General features: G+C 37.1%; 1 protein-coding gene across 43 annotated transcripts in view; it reads right to left on the reverse strand.

Moving 5' to 3' along the window:
- The window catches only part of Nrcam (neuronal cell adhesion molecule), a 270,775-nt gene that overhangs the window by 134,253 nt on the left and 120,530 nt on the right, over positions 1–15,992 (reverse strand). For 42 of the 43 annotated variants that reach the window (XM_048799580.1, XM_048799573.1, XM_048799600.1 and 39 more), the window contains exon 3: positions 5,711–5,795. The exons of the other annotated variant lie outside the window; for it this stretch is intronic. The gene's annotated coding sequence lies outside the window, so the exon portion shown is untranslated. The remainder of the gene's footprint in view (positions 1–5,710; positions 5,796–15,992) is intronic. 43 annotated transcript variants of the gene reach the window in all.

Below are 15,992 nucleotides of genomic sequence, written 5' to 3' on the forward strand. Positions count from 1 at the left end.
AGTACTCTTTCTATGAACTTCATAGTTTATAGAATCCCTAGTAGATTACAGTATAGAACACTTTGGTGAAAGGAGAATGTTTCTGTAAACAAAAATATCTGCTAGATCTTTGGTGATATTTATAAATGCACTGGTGTGACATAAACACAGAGAAGACCATGTACAAATGGGCCCTCGTAAGTGAAGCAGCAGCCAGTGAGGAGGCACACTGGACACACCTCAGCTGCAGTAGCAGCTTAAGGAGGCATCCTAGGAACACATTAATCAACACATTCAAGGAATGCATTAATCAACACTGGCTTCCTTGTCAGCTGGCATGCCCCATTGTTTAACTGTAGCATGCTAAATAACACAGAGCAGCAATCTGAATGTGAATTTCCACCATGCTGCAAAAGACAAAACCCTTTTCAACACTGGTTCCATGCACCATATCCTACTGGACTGTTTCAATAGAAATCATTCTCTCCAGTGTTCCTAGTAGTTTATGGACTTGCTTGCCGCAACAGTCAGCAGGAAACAAAGAATCTTTACAGACCAGCTAAGTTTGACAAAAGCTGTAGAAATGCCTTCTGCAGATATGAAAACTTGTATCTGTCCAAGAGATTTTTTTTTCTTTTCCTTACAAAATGAATGCTTTCGTGAAAGGCAAAACAAAACAAAGCAAAAAAAAAAAAAAAAATCCAAGCATCTATTTGTGTATGCAGTCAGTTGTGACAGCAACATACTGCATTACCAGCAGGGGCCTGGGCATGGCCTCCTGCTCCACACTGGGCTTCATTTTCCTCCTGGGTAGTTCCCTAGATAACCCTCCTGTCAGGATTCGACTTCCTCCAAAAGCAGCCAGGGATGAAATGTCCAGATGCTGGAAGGAACGGATCTGACAACATGCCCCCAGAACCTAGGCACATGCCTACTTTTGTGTACAAAGAGTGCATGGACCTGAGCACAGAAGGCTCTCCAGCATTCCTGCTGTGGGTCTCACTTCAGAGCAACCAGACTTAGAGGGTCCGCCTCAGGAGGTTATGGTGCACAATTATTAACGTTCAATAAATAATGATTTTGGTGATGAGAATGCTGTGCATAAAGATCACAATTCTAAATGAACAAGGGATGTCGTTTTTTATTATTATCATTTGGAACAAGGTTCCTCATACTAGAAAAATAATTTCAGTAGAGGTTAAACTTTCTGGGAACAAGGATCACAGGGCAGTGGCTCCCCTCTATGTTTGGTAACACTGTTCTGGAAATTTCAATGAATGTCAAAATTAAAGTCCATGTCCCATTGATCTAGCCTTCTCTCATCGCCTGTTCTAATTCTGGTCACCCTAGAAAACAATTAAAAATTATGCTCCAGAAGTGCAGCAGGGAAACAAATCTGATCTAGTGAGCATCTGCAAAGGGCTCTTTGTGAAGGTCACTGCATCAGCCCAGTGGTGTATAACTGTTAAGTTGCTATACATTTCCTCTACTGGAGTGACTCAGGCAATTTTCTCCTTCCATTTTCAAAGCAGACATTTTTTCCCTTTTAGACTGCAATGGGAGGAGGGGGAGGAACACATGAGAATTGCAGGATTCCTTACTGATTACTAGTACTAACTGTTGCTGCCACAGAAACATAATGCCACCTTTCTCATCATTCTTACCATTACATCACCCACCTGATTATCTCCCAAGAGAATGTCAATGTCATTCTTAAGACATCTTCCAGCTGCCCTTTCTGAGCTTTCAGAAATAGCTAGCAAACTGGGCAGCCAGGAGTAGTGGGAGCGGGAGAGGGTGGCTGTCCAGAGAAAAATGTTGTGTCCCAAAAGAATAATGGACAGGATGCAAGGGGCAGAAAGGACTTAATTGATAAAGGCATCTCAATCAAGGACACTGTTATAACTCAGAAGCAAAGGATCAGGAAACATATTATAATCTACCCTCCCTACAGAAGCACTGTGCATGAGATTTAATATGCTTCCATCCAACCCCAGACACAGAGTTGTTGCTCAAACTCCACACAGAGAAGAAACTCTGGGCACTACCCAGGATGGAAGACAGAACATTCCTCTTTGCACTGTCATTCAGCTTCCAGGAGCACTGCACTTGGGTGGTGAGCCACTACTCGATAAGAAATTTGCCATAATTACCATAAAGAAATTGTGCAAGGGTGCTAGTGTTTCAAGAGGCTTAGCTGAAATCCAGAGCTTGCCCTCATGATATGTCAGGGTAAAGAGGGAGGAAGTTACCAAGTATAAGAAAAGATTGTTCTGGTTTTCTAGATGACTAAATATTGATACAAACTCCACTTGTATTTAAAATAATGAAGAGCTGAATTTATTTATTTTTTGGTACTAGGGATTGAACCCCCTCAGACCTTTTTATATTTTATTTTAAAACAGGATCTTGCTAAGTTGCTCAGGGCCCCTCTAAATTGCTGAGACTGGCTTTGAACTTGCAACCCTTCTTCCTCAGCCTCCCAAACCACTGGGATTATAGGCATGCACCACCATGCCCAGCAGAGGTGATTATCTTTTACTTAGATTTAGAACCCTACTGGTTTTTACAAATTCTAAGCTCCCCAGGGAAATGGATGCATTAGTATTTCATCTTTAGTTTTGTTGGGTGAATATTCTTTTGTAGACACTGTATGTCTTCTGGATTTGACTAGTACCTAATAATGTGATAAAAGTGATTCTATAAGACAAAATTCTGATAGGACACTTTATTGTTAATAGCGTTAAAATTATGCTCCTATTTAGGGGCTGGGGCTATGGCTCAGTTGTAGCGTACTTGTCTGGCATGTTTGAGGAACTGGGTTCAATTCTTAGCACCACATATAAAAAAATAAAGGTCTATTAACAACTAAAAAAAATTTTTTAGAAATTATGCTCCTATTTAGGCTTCTCAATAAAATATTGGCTTACATTTGAAAATCAACTTAATTGTAAGAAAAAGTTTCCCTACTCCTATTAGTTTTGTTATCTATTCAGAATGTAATTACTGTTCTCCTAAGATGTATGAATAACTTAAAAAAAGTTAGTCCTGTAAGTCCCAGGAAAGAACAATTTTGAAGTCATCAGCCAAACATAATCAGTAAATAGTTCAATAACCTGTCAGATTTTTCTTTATACACAGCTTGCCAAATAGGAACATGCTTTAGATATTGCAAGGGCATTATTCTTCTTCAGATTCATTATGGTTATTGCCACTACCAAACTTACACTAATGTATCAGAGCAGAAAACCTTATATGGGTTACTTCAGGGGTTTCCCTGTGCCTCACTCTGGCTGATTATTAAACGTCCATCGTTAGCAGTCCGGCATTAGCTCAAGGTTTTCAAACTAGATTGAAGGCAGATTTTCCATGGAGAGAACTTACACATTAGGTTAATGACAAGTGTCAACACAGTTTTTATATGCAACATTGGACACACAGAGATGGCACTTCCCAAAGAAGGATGTGGGATGGGTGTGGTGGTTTGCAAACCATAGTCCACAATTCTGGCTGCTCACATCTTTTGAAAACCACATCACACCATAGATCATGGGAAAGACAGTTGAAAACTCCAAGTAGCAACAAAACAAAAACAAAAATCAGTTTTCTTATTCTAATGTCAGAGGTCAATTCCTGAATGGTCTGGGGAAGATCTAACACAATTATGCTTTAAAACTTTGGGATATTTCAAAGAGTCTTTGTGAGGCAAGGGAAAGAATTGAAGCACATTAGTCACTTAACCAAAAAAGGCTGGCCAAAAAAAATCACTAAGAGGTAGATACTGAAAAAGAGGAAGATAAGCTTTTTCACTTGTTCTTCTGGAAGACAGAGATTTAAAAATCAAATACCTTTCATGCAATGAAAAAAAGAGAATTCATTGACTGCACCCAGCCAGGAAATTCCCTTAGATGCACCCTCTCTGGTGGGTCCTTCGTTGCCACCTTAGAGTGCTTCTCCCCTGGAGTCCCTTTGCATGTCTTGTCTTCCTGTATCTTCCCTCTCACTAGAAACCACCATTACTGACAAGATCTTGCCCTCACTGTCTGCCTACCTCTTTCAGGTACTATGCTATATATTATCCCCAGAAGCGCTTGCCATAACTCACTACTGACACCAGTATTTTATTGGCAAGCCACTATACTCAACACCACTACTACTAATTCCTAATTTCTAACAATTGCGATTTGGTATTTATTACATATCTCTGTTAAAGTAGGGAGAGTTTACTATTACTTTACCTGGAAGATGCTCTTTATTTTATGAAATTCTTTTAAGGGGAGGGCTACATCAGAACCTTATAAGTCATTCTGCATTAACTAATGGAGCCTTTTTAAAAAAATAAAAAGTGACATTTGGATTAGACAGAGGGAGTGAAGGGGGTATGGGAGTAGGTATGATAGTAGAATTAATTGAACATTATTACCTTATGTGCATATATGACTACATGACAGGTGTGATTCCATATCATGTACAACCAAAAGGAATGAGAAGTTATACTCCACTTATGTGTGATGTGACAAAATACATTCTACTGCCATGTGTAACTGATTAGAATAGATGAAAAATAAAATTTAAAAATAGTAAAAAAAAGTGCCATTTATACAACATTAAGCCTTTTGGGTATTGGGTATAATTATCTAACTTATGAATCTTGCTAGTCTTTACCAATTTTCACTTTTCAAGGACTTTTAAACAGAACAAAATGTGTGCTGTTTTATTTACAAAGCAATTTCCAGGCTACCAATTTGGAGATTCCTAATGATATTTTGAAACACCATAAGTAGTTAGTCATACTAAACCAGTTTCAATTCGACACAACGGAAGCGAATTCAGCTGGGGCATGAATCATTTCCTCTAAGCAACAAAAGAACTTCTCAATGGATCAATTTAAGAATTCTCAAGATCAAGGGACAAGATGCTGCAAGGATTTTGCTACCTCAAAATCTTGCATTCGACCTCATCTTTTCTTATTAAAATCCATGAGAGTTTATTTGTTAAATGAAGCCTATGAAGTGCAGAACTGACTGAACAATCGAGCTCTCATCATGCCTTAAGAAAGCTATTGTTGGCTAAGATATAGTTCTCTGAACTGTGTTCCAGATCTGTAGGGAAGATATTTTTCACCAAGTACAGCTCTGTAATAGAGGGCCTTTCAGAGGGCACCATAGACCCTGCAGGGCCTGTTCTAGAACTGACCGTTTTGGTGACATAAATGAGAATGAGGTGGGCAGTGTGGGTGGGAAAGCGATTTACAAAGCAAAAATCACATTTCAAAGTAACATTTAGACTTTCAAAACTGACCTTTTTATTATTTGGACTTCACTGTGAGATAAGAAAAAAAATCACATAAGCATCAAATTCAAAAGAAAATTCTTTTCTTATTAATAATGCTCCAATTTTTAATCTTTAGTTCCTTCAGAAACATTTTTTCCTATTAGCAGTGATTTTACTGTGCTATCTATTTTCGGTGTCTTACTGATCCATGCTTTAGCCAAACAAACAAAAACAACACAAAAGGACTTTAGAGGCTGGTTTTCTCCACTCTATTTGATCCATCCTCTTTGACAAGTAGTATGATAAATGTTTTTGCATTTCCCACTCCCTGTCTTTTATCACACTCTGGATTGAAAAATATTAAATATGGCAATAACATTACACAATGACATCATTTTATGGTATCAGTCCCTTCTTTAACTACTAATTTAAACACTTTAAAAAGAAAAGGCCCTACCTTTGAAGAAGGTCTTATTATCTGAAGAAGTCGTCCTTTCTTTTAATCCTTTAAACCAAAGGTCGTCTTAGCATTGCTCTGTGGACTGAAGAGTGGGAGAAATGTTAACAAGACATTGGTTGTCATCAATCACAGCAGATTGTCAATACATGAACTCCAACTCACTCCCTGATGGGAAACACAATTACAGAGAGAGCCCTGCAAGGAGAGACAAATTATGAATACATTTGCCAAAACATCTCTCTGTTGGCTTCAATCAAAAGAGACAGCAGAGAGGTGGCTGGAAGTCTGGGGGATGTCCCATTAATGGATTACAGCCTGAAGAGTCCTGCCTGGTTTTTAATGTTCTGTTTAGGAAATAGAGTTGTTTGGTAATGTATACACATAAGGTGGGTAAAATAATCCCTTGCTGTGGATTTATAACATTTTTCATTTAGTTACACAGAAGTTCTTTTGACTATGTTTGAAAGGCCCCACGTTGTCAATGAAGGTCATACAGAGATGATGGGAACAGCAAGATTTGAGGAGGAAATTCCATGGGCTTCTGATGAAGGCTTAGCTACAGACAGCTCAGGACCCTGTAACCTTCAACTCTCTTCTCCTCGGCCTCAATGTTTCCTTTGCAAATATTCCAGCTAAGAATTAGCAAGGAAAAGATACTGTGGATGGGACATAGAACAATCACAGCTCAGCATATTATGCTTCAATTTTTAAACAGCCAATTCAATAACGCCCAAGGTTTTCTAAGGGAGGATTTGTGTATTTTTGGACTTTGGATTTCTGAAAACAGAAGTCATACTATCAACCTCTGAAAACATCCTTCAGAGAAGAGAAACAAGTGTCAATTCAGGAACTCTGGGCTGCACTCAAATGTTAGGACTACTGTGAATTGCAAAATTATTCCAGGAATAAAATAAAAAGGCATGTAAAAACCTCAACTGTTTTAGTTTATGCATGTATTACAAAATATTTTCTGTCTTAAATTGCAAAAAAAAAACCTTTATAATAATTACACATACAACTATTCTTTATAGATTTTCATTGTATCTAATATTATGGTATTTTTATCAGGACAAAATAAATATCAATGTTGTGGAAGCTAGTGATTTTTCCTTAGAAGCGAAACAAAGATTTTCTTGTCATGTGGTTCCTAGTTATTAAAAAACAAAACAAAACAAAAAAAAACCTCTAGAAGTTTATAAGAGCAAGGCTACAAGAATTGGAAGTTATGTCTACAACAGCAATTCAATTCAATGAACTTATTTGAACATTTAATATGTATCTGTCAATACAATGTATACTTATAAATAAGTAAAAAAGAATATAAATATGCCATGCTTCCTACCATTAAGAATCCCGGTTCACATGTTGAGCAGGAAAAATAGCCAGAAATCACACCAACCACCATACAATGCAATATTAATAGAGAATTGTAAAACCACAGAAAAAGGGAACAGCTAATTCTACAAGGGGTCCTCAAAGACAGCCTTCGAAGGGAGGTACCAATTGAGTTGAACCCAAAAGGAGAGTAGGAGAGCATTCTGGTAGACAGAGGGTAAGTGCAAAGGAAATGAGTAGCCTTCCCACTAGTAGGGCAGTGAAGCTACAGATGTGGAGGGGGATGGCAAGAGGGGAGGTTAAGAGATCATTTGCAGGGGCTGGGATTGTGGCTCAGTGGCAGAGTGCTTGCCTAGCGTGTGCGAGGCATTGGCTTCTATTCTCAGCACTGCATATAAATGAATAAAACAAAGGTCCATTGACAACTAAAACTTTTTTTAAAAAAGAGGTCATTTGCAAGCACAGTGCAAAGATCATTGAGCATCAACCTATCTAGGAGCTTGCACTTTAACCTGAGAACAGTGTAAAGCCACTGAAGGTTTTAGGCAAGAGGAAAGAAAATTGGTCAGTAGTACAGGTGACATGAGGCTAGGGATTAGTTAATGGTGACTGTTTAGAAAGTGTTCCAGCAGGGGTGATCCTGCCTCCCTCCCAGCCCACCCCCACTAGTTCACATTTAACTCCTTCTTGAAATGCAACAGGATACAAAGATGAAAATAATCTAAAGTTGAGAATACTGATATGGTTGCACATCTTTTTATTTTTTTAATGGAGTAATTTGGTAATTTTTATTTAATTATGTGAGTGTCCCTTTACAGATCAAATTTTGTAAGGTCAGCACGGGATGTGGTCTTGTTCCCTCTCCTCCACTTCCTCAACTCTCATGGCATATTTCCACAATTTCTCTCCCCAGGGCAGTGTGGCTCTGTGTTCAATCTCCAGCACCACAAGGAAAGAAAAGATTTAATGAGATACTACAGTGATCTAGATTCTGTATACATATTCTAGAAAGTTTGTTATTTTACTCCAATTCTATGAGATAAATATCATTTTCTCTTTGATATACAGGCAGAAACTGAAGCACAGAGAGGCTATGTAAATGACTCTAAGTCATATAGCTAGAATGTAATACAGTTGGAATGCAAAAACCTCTTTTGTCTGAATACAAAGACCGTGCTTTTTCTATTTACCCTGTGGTAAATGAGAATAAACTTGGGAGGGGCTGTCAAGATTTAAGAAGAGGGCAGGAGTGGGCTGGAGTTGTAGCTTAGTGGTAGAGCACTTGCCTACCATATGTGAGTCACTGGGTTTGATTCTCAGCACCACGTATAAAAATTAAAAAAAAATAAAGGTCCATTGACACACAAAAAAAAGGTCAGGAAGAGAGAAGTGTGGACCAAGAGTCATAACACTGCAGGAAGAATGCAAATGGAGCAAGCTCTGTACCTGTCAGTAGGGAGCTGGGTTCCCAGTTCCACCACCTCCTATGGGCTTGGTTTAAAGCCCCCTGACTCCTATTATACTGTCACATCTGGGTTTCCCAGCCAAATCTACTTCTTTTGTTAATAATGTTTCACAAAGTGGGTAGGTATGGAAATACTATAAGGTGCACTATGGAAGAAGATGCTTTCAAACTTACATTTTTAAAGGGAAGTCAAATGAATGTGGTTCTTTTGATAAGTGCTAATAGTTTTTCTTTTCTTATATTTTTTTTCTTTTTAACATAATTCAAGTCAGCAAAATGCTCTGAAAAGAGCATATAAATAATTTTACCTAGGTATGGTTCATGGCATCACGTGGGAAGTTATTTCATTTATTTGCTCATGTATATTGCTGATAGAGTACTGCCACATGTTTAACCTTCCTGTGGCAATGTGAACCTTCAAGCAAAGACACCAAAAAAACTAAATATTAATTGTATTACTATGTCAGCAATTATGCCAAACATCTCTTGGAAATGAATTTTTGTCATAGTCATCACTCTTGCTCTGACAGCTGTGTCCATGGGCTTTCATCACTCTGAAATGCATTAGGTCAACAGAATAGGGTAATGCATCATCGCTGAGGACTATTTTTCCAATAACCAAGTAATGATTTAATTTTTTTTTACCAAATACAATCAACTTATCCTATTAAATAAAACCAGTCCGAAGTCTAAAGGTCAAGAAGAAACTTGATGTATTTGAAAAGTAGCCTTCAGAAAAGATGAATGGCATTTAGGTGACAAATGTAAAAAACCCAAAGGCCACTGCTCACATAATAAACCAATTACAATAAATGTAATCCAATGGTATATAAGTAGAACATAAAGAATTTAATAATTTAGAAAAGTGAAAACTTGCCTTAGCCACTCCTAGAAAAGCAAAATAACGAACTTTCTGAACTGCCCCAAAATAAATTGCTATTTATTGATTGGTATATAATTTTTGCAGGATTTTTAGTTTTGTTTTGATTTAAAGTGAGAATCTATAACATTCAATACAACTGTAAATGTATTATTGCAAACATTACTAGGTAAAAAAGTATCCTCAAACAAGAAATACTTGTAATCCCTTTAAACGTATGAGGCTGATTCCTTAAAACTGGCCTCCTTAAAAATATAGCTAAGGTAGATGATATTGACATATCAATCATTTGATGCCCCCCAAAGCCAATTCTGTCTTCAGTTGTTTCCTGTTAAAAATCTTCAAGATAAGTATAGCTGAGAAATACCTTTTGGATCATCAGTTGAAAACTTTACATGTAATAATATGTGTATATATCTGCACTATTATGGATTTATGTAGCATGCAAAATTATTTTGTTCTTGTATTACTATTAAATGATAGCGATTTGCAACGTTATTTTTAATCTTTGACCATAACAAAACCTGAACAGTAGCAAAATCATAGACTAACCCTCAGACAATTCTTTTTTCTTAACTTCCTGCTTTTGACATGTTCTTTGGATTGAATTTGGGGTCCATTCATACTTTTTAACTGAAATGAAAAGGATAAATAAATGACCCTATTAAAATTGGCATTGGCAGGCTAATTCTGTTTGGTGTGGCAGAAAGCCAAAATAATCTTGAAACTCAGTTCTCCCCTTCACAACAGCACATGAAACAAAATGCAAAAGGCAAAAGCACGGTCTGAAATAAAGCAGGTTCTCTAACTAGCAGCTCAACCAGATAGCACCCCAAAAGGGCAGGCCCTGACTTCCAGTGCATTTCACTCTTGCAAGACAAGTAAAATGGGTCCCAAGGCCCAACATGTTTGTTGGGCCTTGGGACCCATTTTTACATGCCTTTTAAAGGTCAGGATGGGAGCAAGGGAACCATCCTCATAGGAACTTGGAGATAAACCAATATATGTTGTGCTACGCCTTTCAGGAAAAGGAATCCAGTGATCCCTTGATAAACAAAATGAACTAGAGCAAAGACTGACCACCTGTGGGAGCTTTAGATCTCATGTGACACTATCACTTGCTACCTTTCAAGCTGATTCAAACATCAAATACTGACTAAGCCACTGTGTGTGCACTGGAAATGGTGTTGTGAGGTACATGACTGTAACATTTCATGGTGTGAGATACATTCCAGGGTTTCATAGGAGGAATTACTATAACCATAAATAGAAACCTGGAAGTTCAGTGTACAGTCATGGTGATCTGTGTATTCAAGAGTCATGTCCCCTTCTGTCATGCACAGTGGCTGTGGGGAGAGGCTCCTTCCACTTCTCCTGCATCTGGGTGAGACTGAGATGTAAGAGGGCTAATATGTATAACTTCTTTGCCCAGAGGTTGAAGAAGCAAGTGTCTTTCTGCCATCTCCTATGTTTCCACTTCTGGCTGGATATCAATACCAATGCCAGCATGGGTCTCTGGAGGATAAAGAGTAGAGATTGTTCCCTCCACACTTATGGTCTCCATCACCCAAAATGAACTCTTCCATGAGCTGGGAAGGACTCTAATTGCATGACATTTGCACAGTTTGGGGTTTTGTTGTAAAAGCTAGCTCTGTCCTGATAAAGTCAGCAAACTCTAACATAATAAAACGTGAAATAGTTCTCATTGGTCCTTTATCTGTTTCTATAATCTAAGAAGAATGAATTTCACTTAAAAATATTAGTGTATTTAGGACTACAGAACAAAAGTGATTAAGGGATATTAAATAAGTTCTCTGAAGCAATTAAGGTAACAGTGTTCATTTTTCTTAAGGAAGAAAAAACTTAAAAGAAAGCTAGTTAAAGTTCATTGAATATATGAAAGTTTTAAAGATTTTATATAGCAGATAGTGAGACACAACTTTTCAGTTTCCCTAAACATAACACAAACCAATAAAGAAGGTTTTTATGACGATGTAGAAAATAACACTGTATCTAAGAAACTGGGGAAGATTGGAAATCGAGTTTTTGAAAGCATCTGGTTGAGCAGATACAGGAGGGAATCTGGAAATCCATTCTTGTGATGGGCAGCCCTAGAGAGTTCTGGTACAGGTGGTCACAGAGCACACAGGGAGCAGCTGTTGGAAGAATGTCTTTAAGATAACAATGGTTCACCAGTGAACTGTGTTGCATTGTGAGGTTGTCAAATTTCTTTCCTAGAAGAAAGTAACATACCCTATTTGAATCAAATGTATGATATGTCAAGATCATTGTATTGTCTTGAGCAACTAATAAAAAAAAAGAAAGTAAAACTAGGGAAGTTTCTCATTCACAGGGCAGAAAATACACACCAATAATGAACATCCTACAGTTCTGGAAATCTAGATAAGTAAGACATGATCTCAATCCTCAAGCATTCACAATCTCATATCTGTGTGGAGCACATATGTTTGTGTAGACAAGGTGGTGATGAGGAGACAGAGGAAACAGGTTACCTCTGGGTTTGAACTAGAGATGAGACCTCATTCCTGGTTGAGAAGATGTTCCTAGATGTGGCCTCAGGGACCCTAATCTCTGGAGGGTATCCTTCCAGGAACATAGTCTCCAGGTGATGTAACCAACCAACCAAGATATAAGCTGACAGGAAGGAAGTCGAGGTACCCAACCCTATTCATGAAGCAAAATAAGTTTATGTTTACATATTTAACATGTCAGACTTCCATGTAAAGTGTCTGAGAAGAAAAGACTAAATCCAACAAAAGAAGTTTTATAAAGTCACAGCTATATGGGAAGTTACTGTTTAATGGGAACCGACTTTAATCTGAAATGAGGGGAAGTTCTAGAAAGTTCTAGAGCTAGATACAGTGATATACACATAACAATATGAATGTACTTAATGCCACTGACTCTGGACCCTTGAAAATTATTAACATGGTAAATTTTGTTATATATATTTTATCACAATAAAAAATGTCTATAAAGTTCTAACTCTGTAAGTTCCTGGAAATACTATGTTATGTACAGGGAAAATTTCAACCTATACTCTCTGCTTCCACATCAATACTTTCTGTATCCTTGAAAAAACAGGAAGATGTTAATTAATTAACTAATTAATTAAGTTTTGATACCAGGGGTTGGACCTAGGCACTTAACCACTGATCCACATCCCCAGCACTTTTTATTTTTTATTTTGAGACAGGTTCTAAGTTGCTTAGTGCCTCACTAGGTTACTGAGGCTGGCCTTGAACTTGGCAATCTTTCTGCCTCAGTCTCCCGAGTTGCTGAGATTACAGGCATGAGCCACCCTGCTTAGGAAGACATTAATTTATTGAACAAATATTTTGTGAACAATTAGTATGGCCCAGGCACTGTTCTAGGGATTAAGGATTCAGAACAGAACAGAAAAAAAAAAATTCCTGTTTTCATAGAGCATTATCTTATTTATCCCCCAAATACTCCACATTATTAAATATCTGTTATTTGTCAAGCTCCATGCTGGGCACCAGAATGACAATGGTTAAAAGGCAATAAAAACATCAGCAAACCAGACCTTCCCTGCCCTCCAGAAACTTCCAGTGTGTGGCAGGAGACAGATACCTAAATCATCACATAAATGGAACTAAAATATCAATTTTGAAAAAGCAGAGGTCTATGGGGCCCCTAGAGTTTGGTGATGGTAACTGGCTTAGCCAAGGGGGTCAGTCCCTCCTAAGGAAAAGAGGGCTGATCTGAGACCTCTCAGGCTAGAGGGCAGGGTGGCCCAAGCAAAGGAGGGGAAGAAGTAGGCAGGGCCCTGTAGACCTCTCAGCATTTATCTTAAGAATTATGGGAAGCCATCAATGTATTTTAAGGGGACTGAAGGTAGGGGAAAAAAATGATTTGATCAGGAAGAATACTCATTTAGTTGCTTTGACAATTTAAAAACCACCAACTGAAAATGAAAGCAAGAATTATAAGGGATTCCCTACAGTTAAAAAAATAATAGGTGAAGCACTTTGAAGCTTTCAGATGAAAGACACAATTTAAGATATCAAAGAATTATAATCAGATAAGAAATTAAAAACAACTCTCCAGTTGTTAATTCTTTAGTGTTGATCAAATTGTTCACAAAATATTTGTTAAGATCCTATAATCTACTAACGAAGCTGGATTTGATTAAACATGTGTCACCTGAATTTGCAAGCCTGGGAAATTGAGTTGAAGACCAATAGTGGAAGAATTTGATCAAGGAAACAAAGTATATTAAACTTCACAAAATAGGCATCTTTGTTGACATAGAAGGGGGCAAGGAGATATTTAACTAATTATTGTACTAACTTGTTTAATATTTAAGAACTTGAACAACAAATCAAACACATATACAGCATTTTTCTGTTGAATGATGGTTATCAATTCTAATATATGCTGTTAAATGGGAAAAAAAATAAGACTGGCTTAATACTACATGCTAACAGAAGACATGCGATAAAAAGAACAATTCTACTTTTTATATATACGTAGTTGCCCCTTACCCACAGGAGACAGGTTCTAAGACCCTCCAGTAGATATATGAAACCTTAGATATATACATCTCCATGTATGCAGTGGTCCCTCAAGATCTGAGGGGAATTGGTTCCAGAATCCCCTGTGGATACCAAAATCTAAGGATGTGTGTGTGTGTGTGTGTGTGTGTGTGTGTATAAAATAATACTGTTTGCATTACTTACATGTGTCCTCCTACATAACTTAAATCATCTCTATATGACTAATATGACTAATAATATCTAATATAATGTAAATGCCACATAAATAGATGTTGTATTGTTTAGGGAAGAATGATGGGGAAAATAAAAGTGTATATATATATATATATATATATATATATATATATATATATATTCAAAACAGATGCTTATTTTTTTTCCAGAATATTTTTGATCCACAGTTGGTTAGATTCAAGCATTCTGAACCTGTGGACAAGGAGGCCGATAGTACTGGGTATTTTCCTATACATGCATACCTATGATCAAGTTTTGTGTAGAGATTAGGCACAGTGAGAAATTATCAACAAAAACTAATCATAAAATAGAACAGATATAACAATTCACTTCAATAAAAGTAAAATTTATGAATTGGTTACTTCTGGAATTTTCCTTGTAGTGTCTTCAGTTGACCCTGGGTAAATGAAGCCTCAGAGGGTGAAGCCCTGGAGGCAGTGGGCCTGCTGCAAACAGGTTGACCACATGCTCACCATCTTAATTTATGCAGACTAAATATTTGACAAGTAGGTGACAGACGTTTCTGTGCATTTCAAACTAGACAGAATAGGAATGGGAAACATCAAAGTTTTAATTATGCAGTGAGCTGATCTGACCTCTGAATGGCACAGTACAACTCTAGACTATGTTTCAGAGTTCAAAAAGTTTTGACATATAATTCACATGATTCATCTTTCACTGATTTTCATTTACAAAAGTTAGATCTTTCAATCTGCTTAGATTACCTTAAGAATGCACTGTATATAGCTGGAGGAATGTTCCCGAGGATGCTTTAGCCACATTTTGTTAAAAACTACCAACCCCTTCGATTTTATGGGAGCGATAGTCTCAAGAGGTGGCCACCACCAGCAGTGTTTGAGACTCAACCTCACAAAGATTTTAATTTTAAAGTTTAATTTAACTTGACTCAAAAATCTAGTGATTTTATTGACCTATCAATTTATGTTTTAATCTGACCAATCCTAATATATTTGTATAAGAAATATTTTCAAATTTCATATCAATATTATTCTTTAACTCAGAAAATTGGGAATGGAACCACCATTTGACCCAGCTATCCCATTCCTTGGTTTATACCCAAAGGACTTAAAATCAGCATACTATAGTGACACAGCCATATCAGTATTTTTAGCAGCTCCATTCACAATAGCTAGACTATGGAACCAACCTAGGTGTCCCTCAATAGATGAATGGATTTAAAAAATGTGGTATATATACTCAATGGAATATTACTCAGTGTTACAGAAGAGTAAAATTATGGAATGTGCCAGTAAATGGTTGGAGCTGGAGAATATCATGCTAAGGAAAATAAGCCAAACCCACAAAACCAAAGGTCAAATGTTTTCTCTAATATGCAGATGCTAATTCACAATGGTAGGGGGGGCACTAGGGAAGAATAGCATTACCTTAGATTATGTAGAGAGAAGTGAAGGGAGGGGAGGAGATGTGGGGATAGGAAAGATAGTAGAATAAAACAGACATTACTGTAAGTATATATGTGACTGCATGACCAATGTGATTCTGCAACATGTACACTCAGAAAAATGAGAAATTATATCCCATCCATGTATAATATATCAAAGTACATAAATGTATTCTACTGTCGTGTATAACTAATTAAAACATATAAAAAATTAAAAAAAAACAACCTTTTAAATGCTCCATTAAATTGCCTATTGGTGTAAAACTGTAGCTGACATTTCAAGTAATAAATCAGATTATAAAGACAGTGGTATAGAGTAAATCAGATTTAGGAACATTAGGTAAAAAGAATGAATGCATTCCCTCTTTAAAGGAAATGGACAAAAAACAAATTAAAAGTAG

The sequence above is a fragment of the Marmota marmota genome, unplaced genomic scaffold (assembly GCF_001458135.2).
Source record: "Marmota marmota marmota unplaced genomic scaffold, marMar, whole genome shotgun sequence".
Lineage (NCBI taxonomy): Eukaryota > Metazoa > Chordata > Mammalia > Rodentia > Sciuridae > Marmota > Marmota marmota.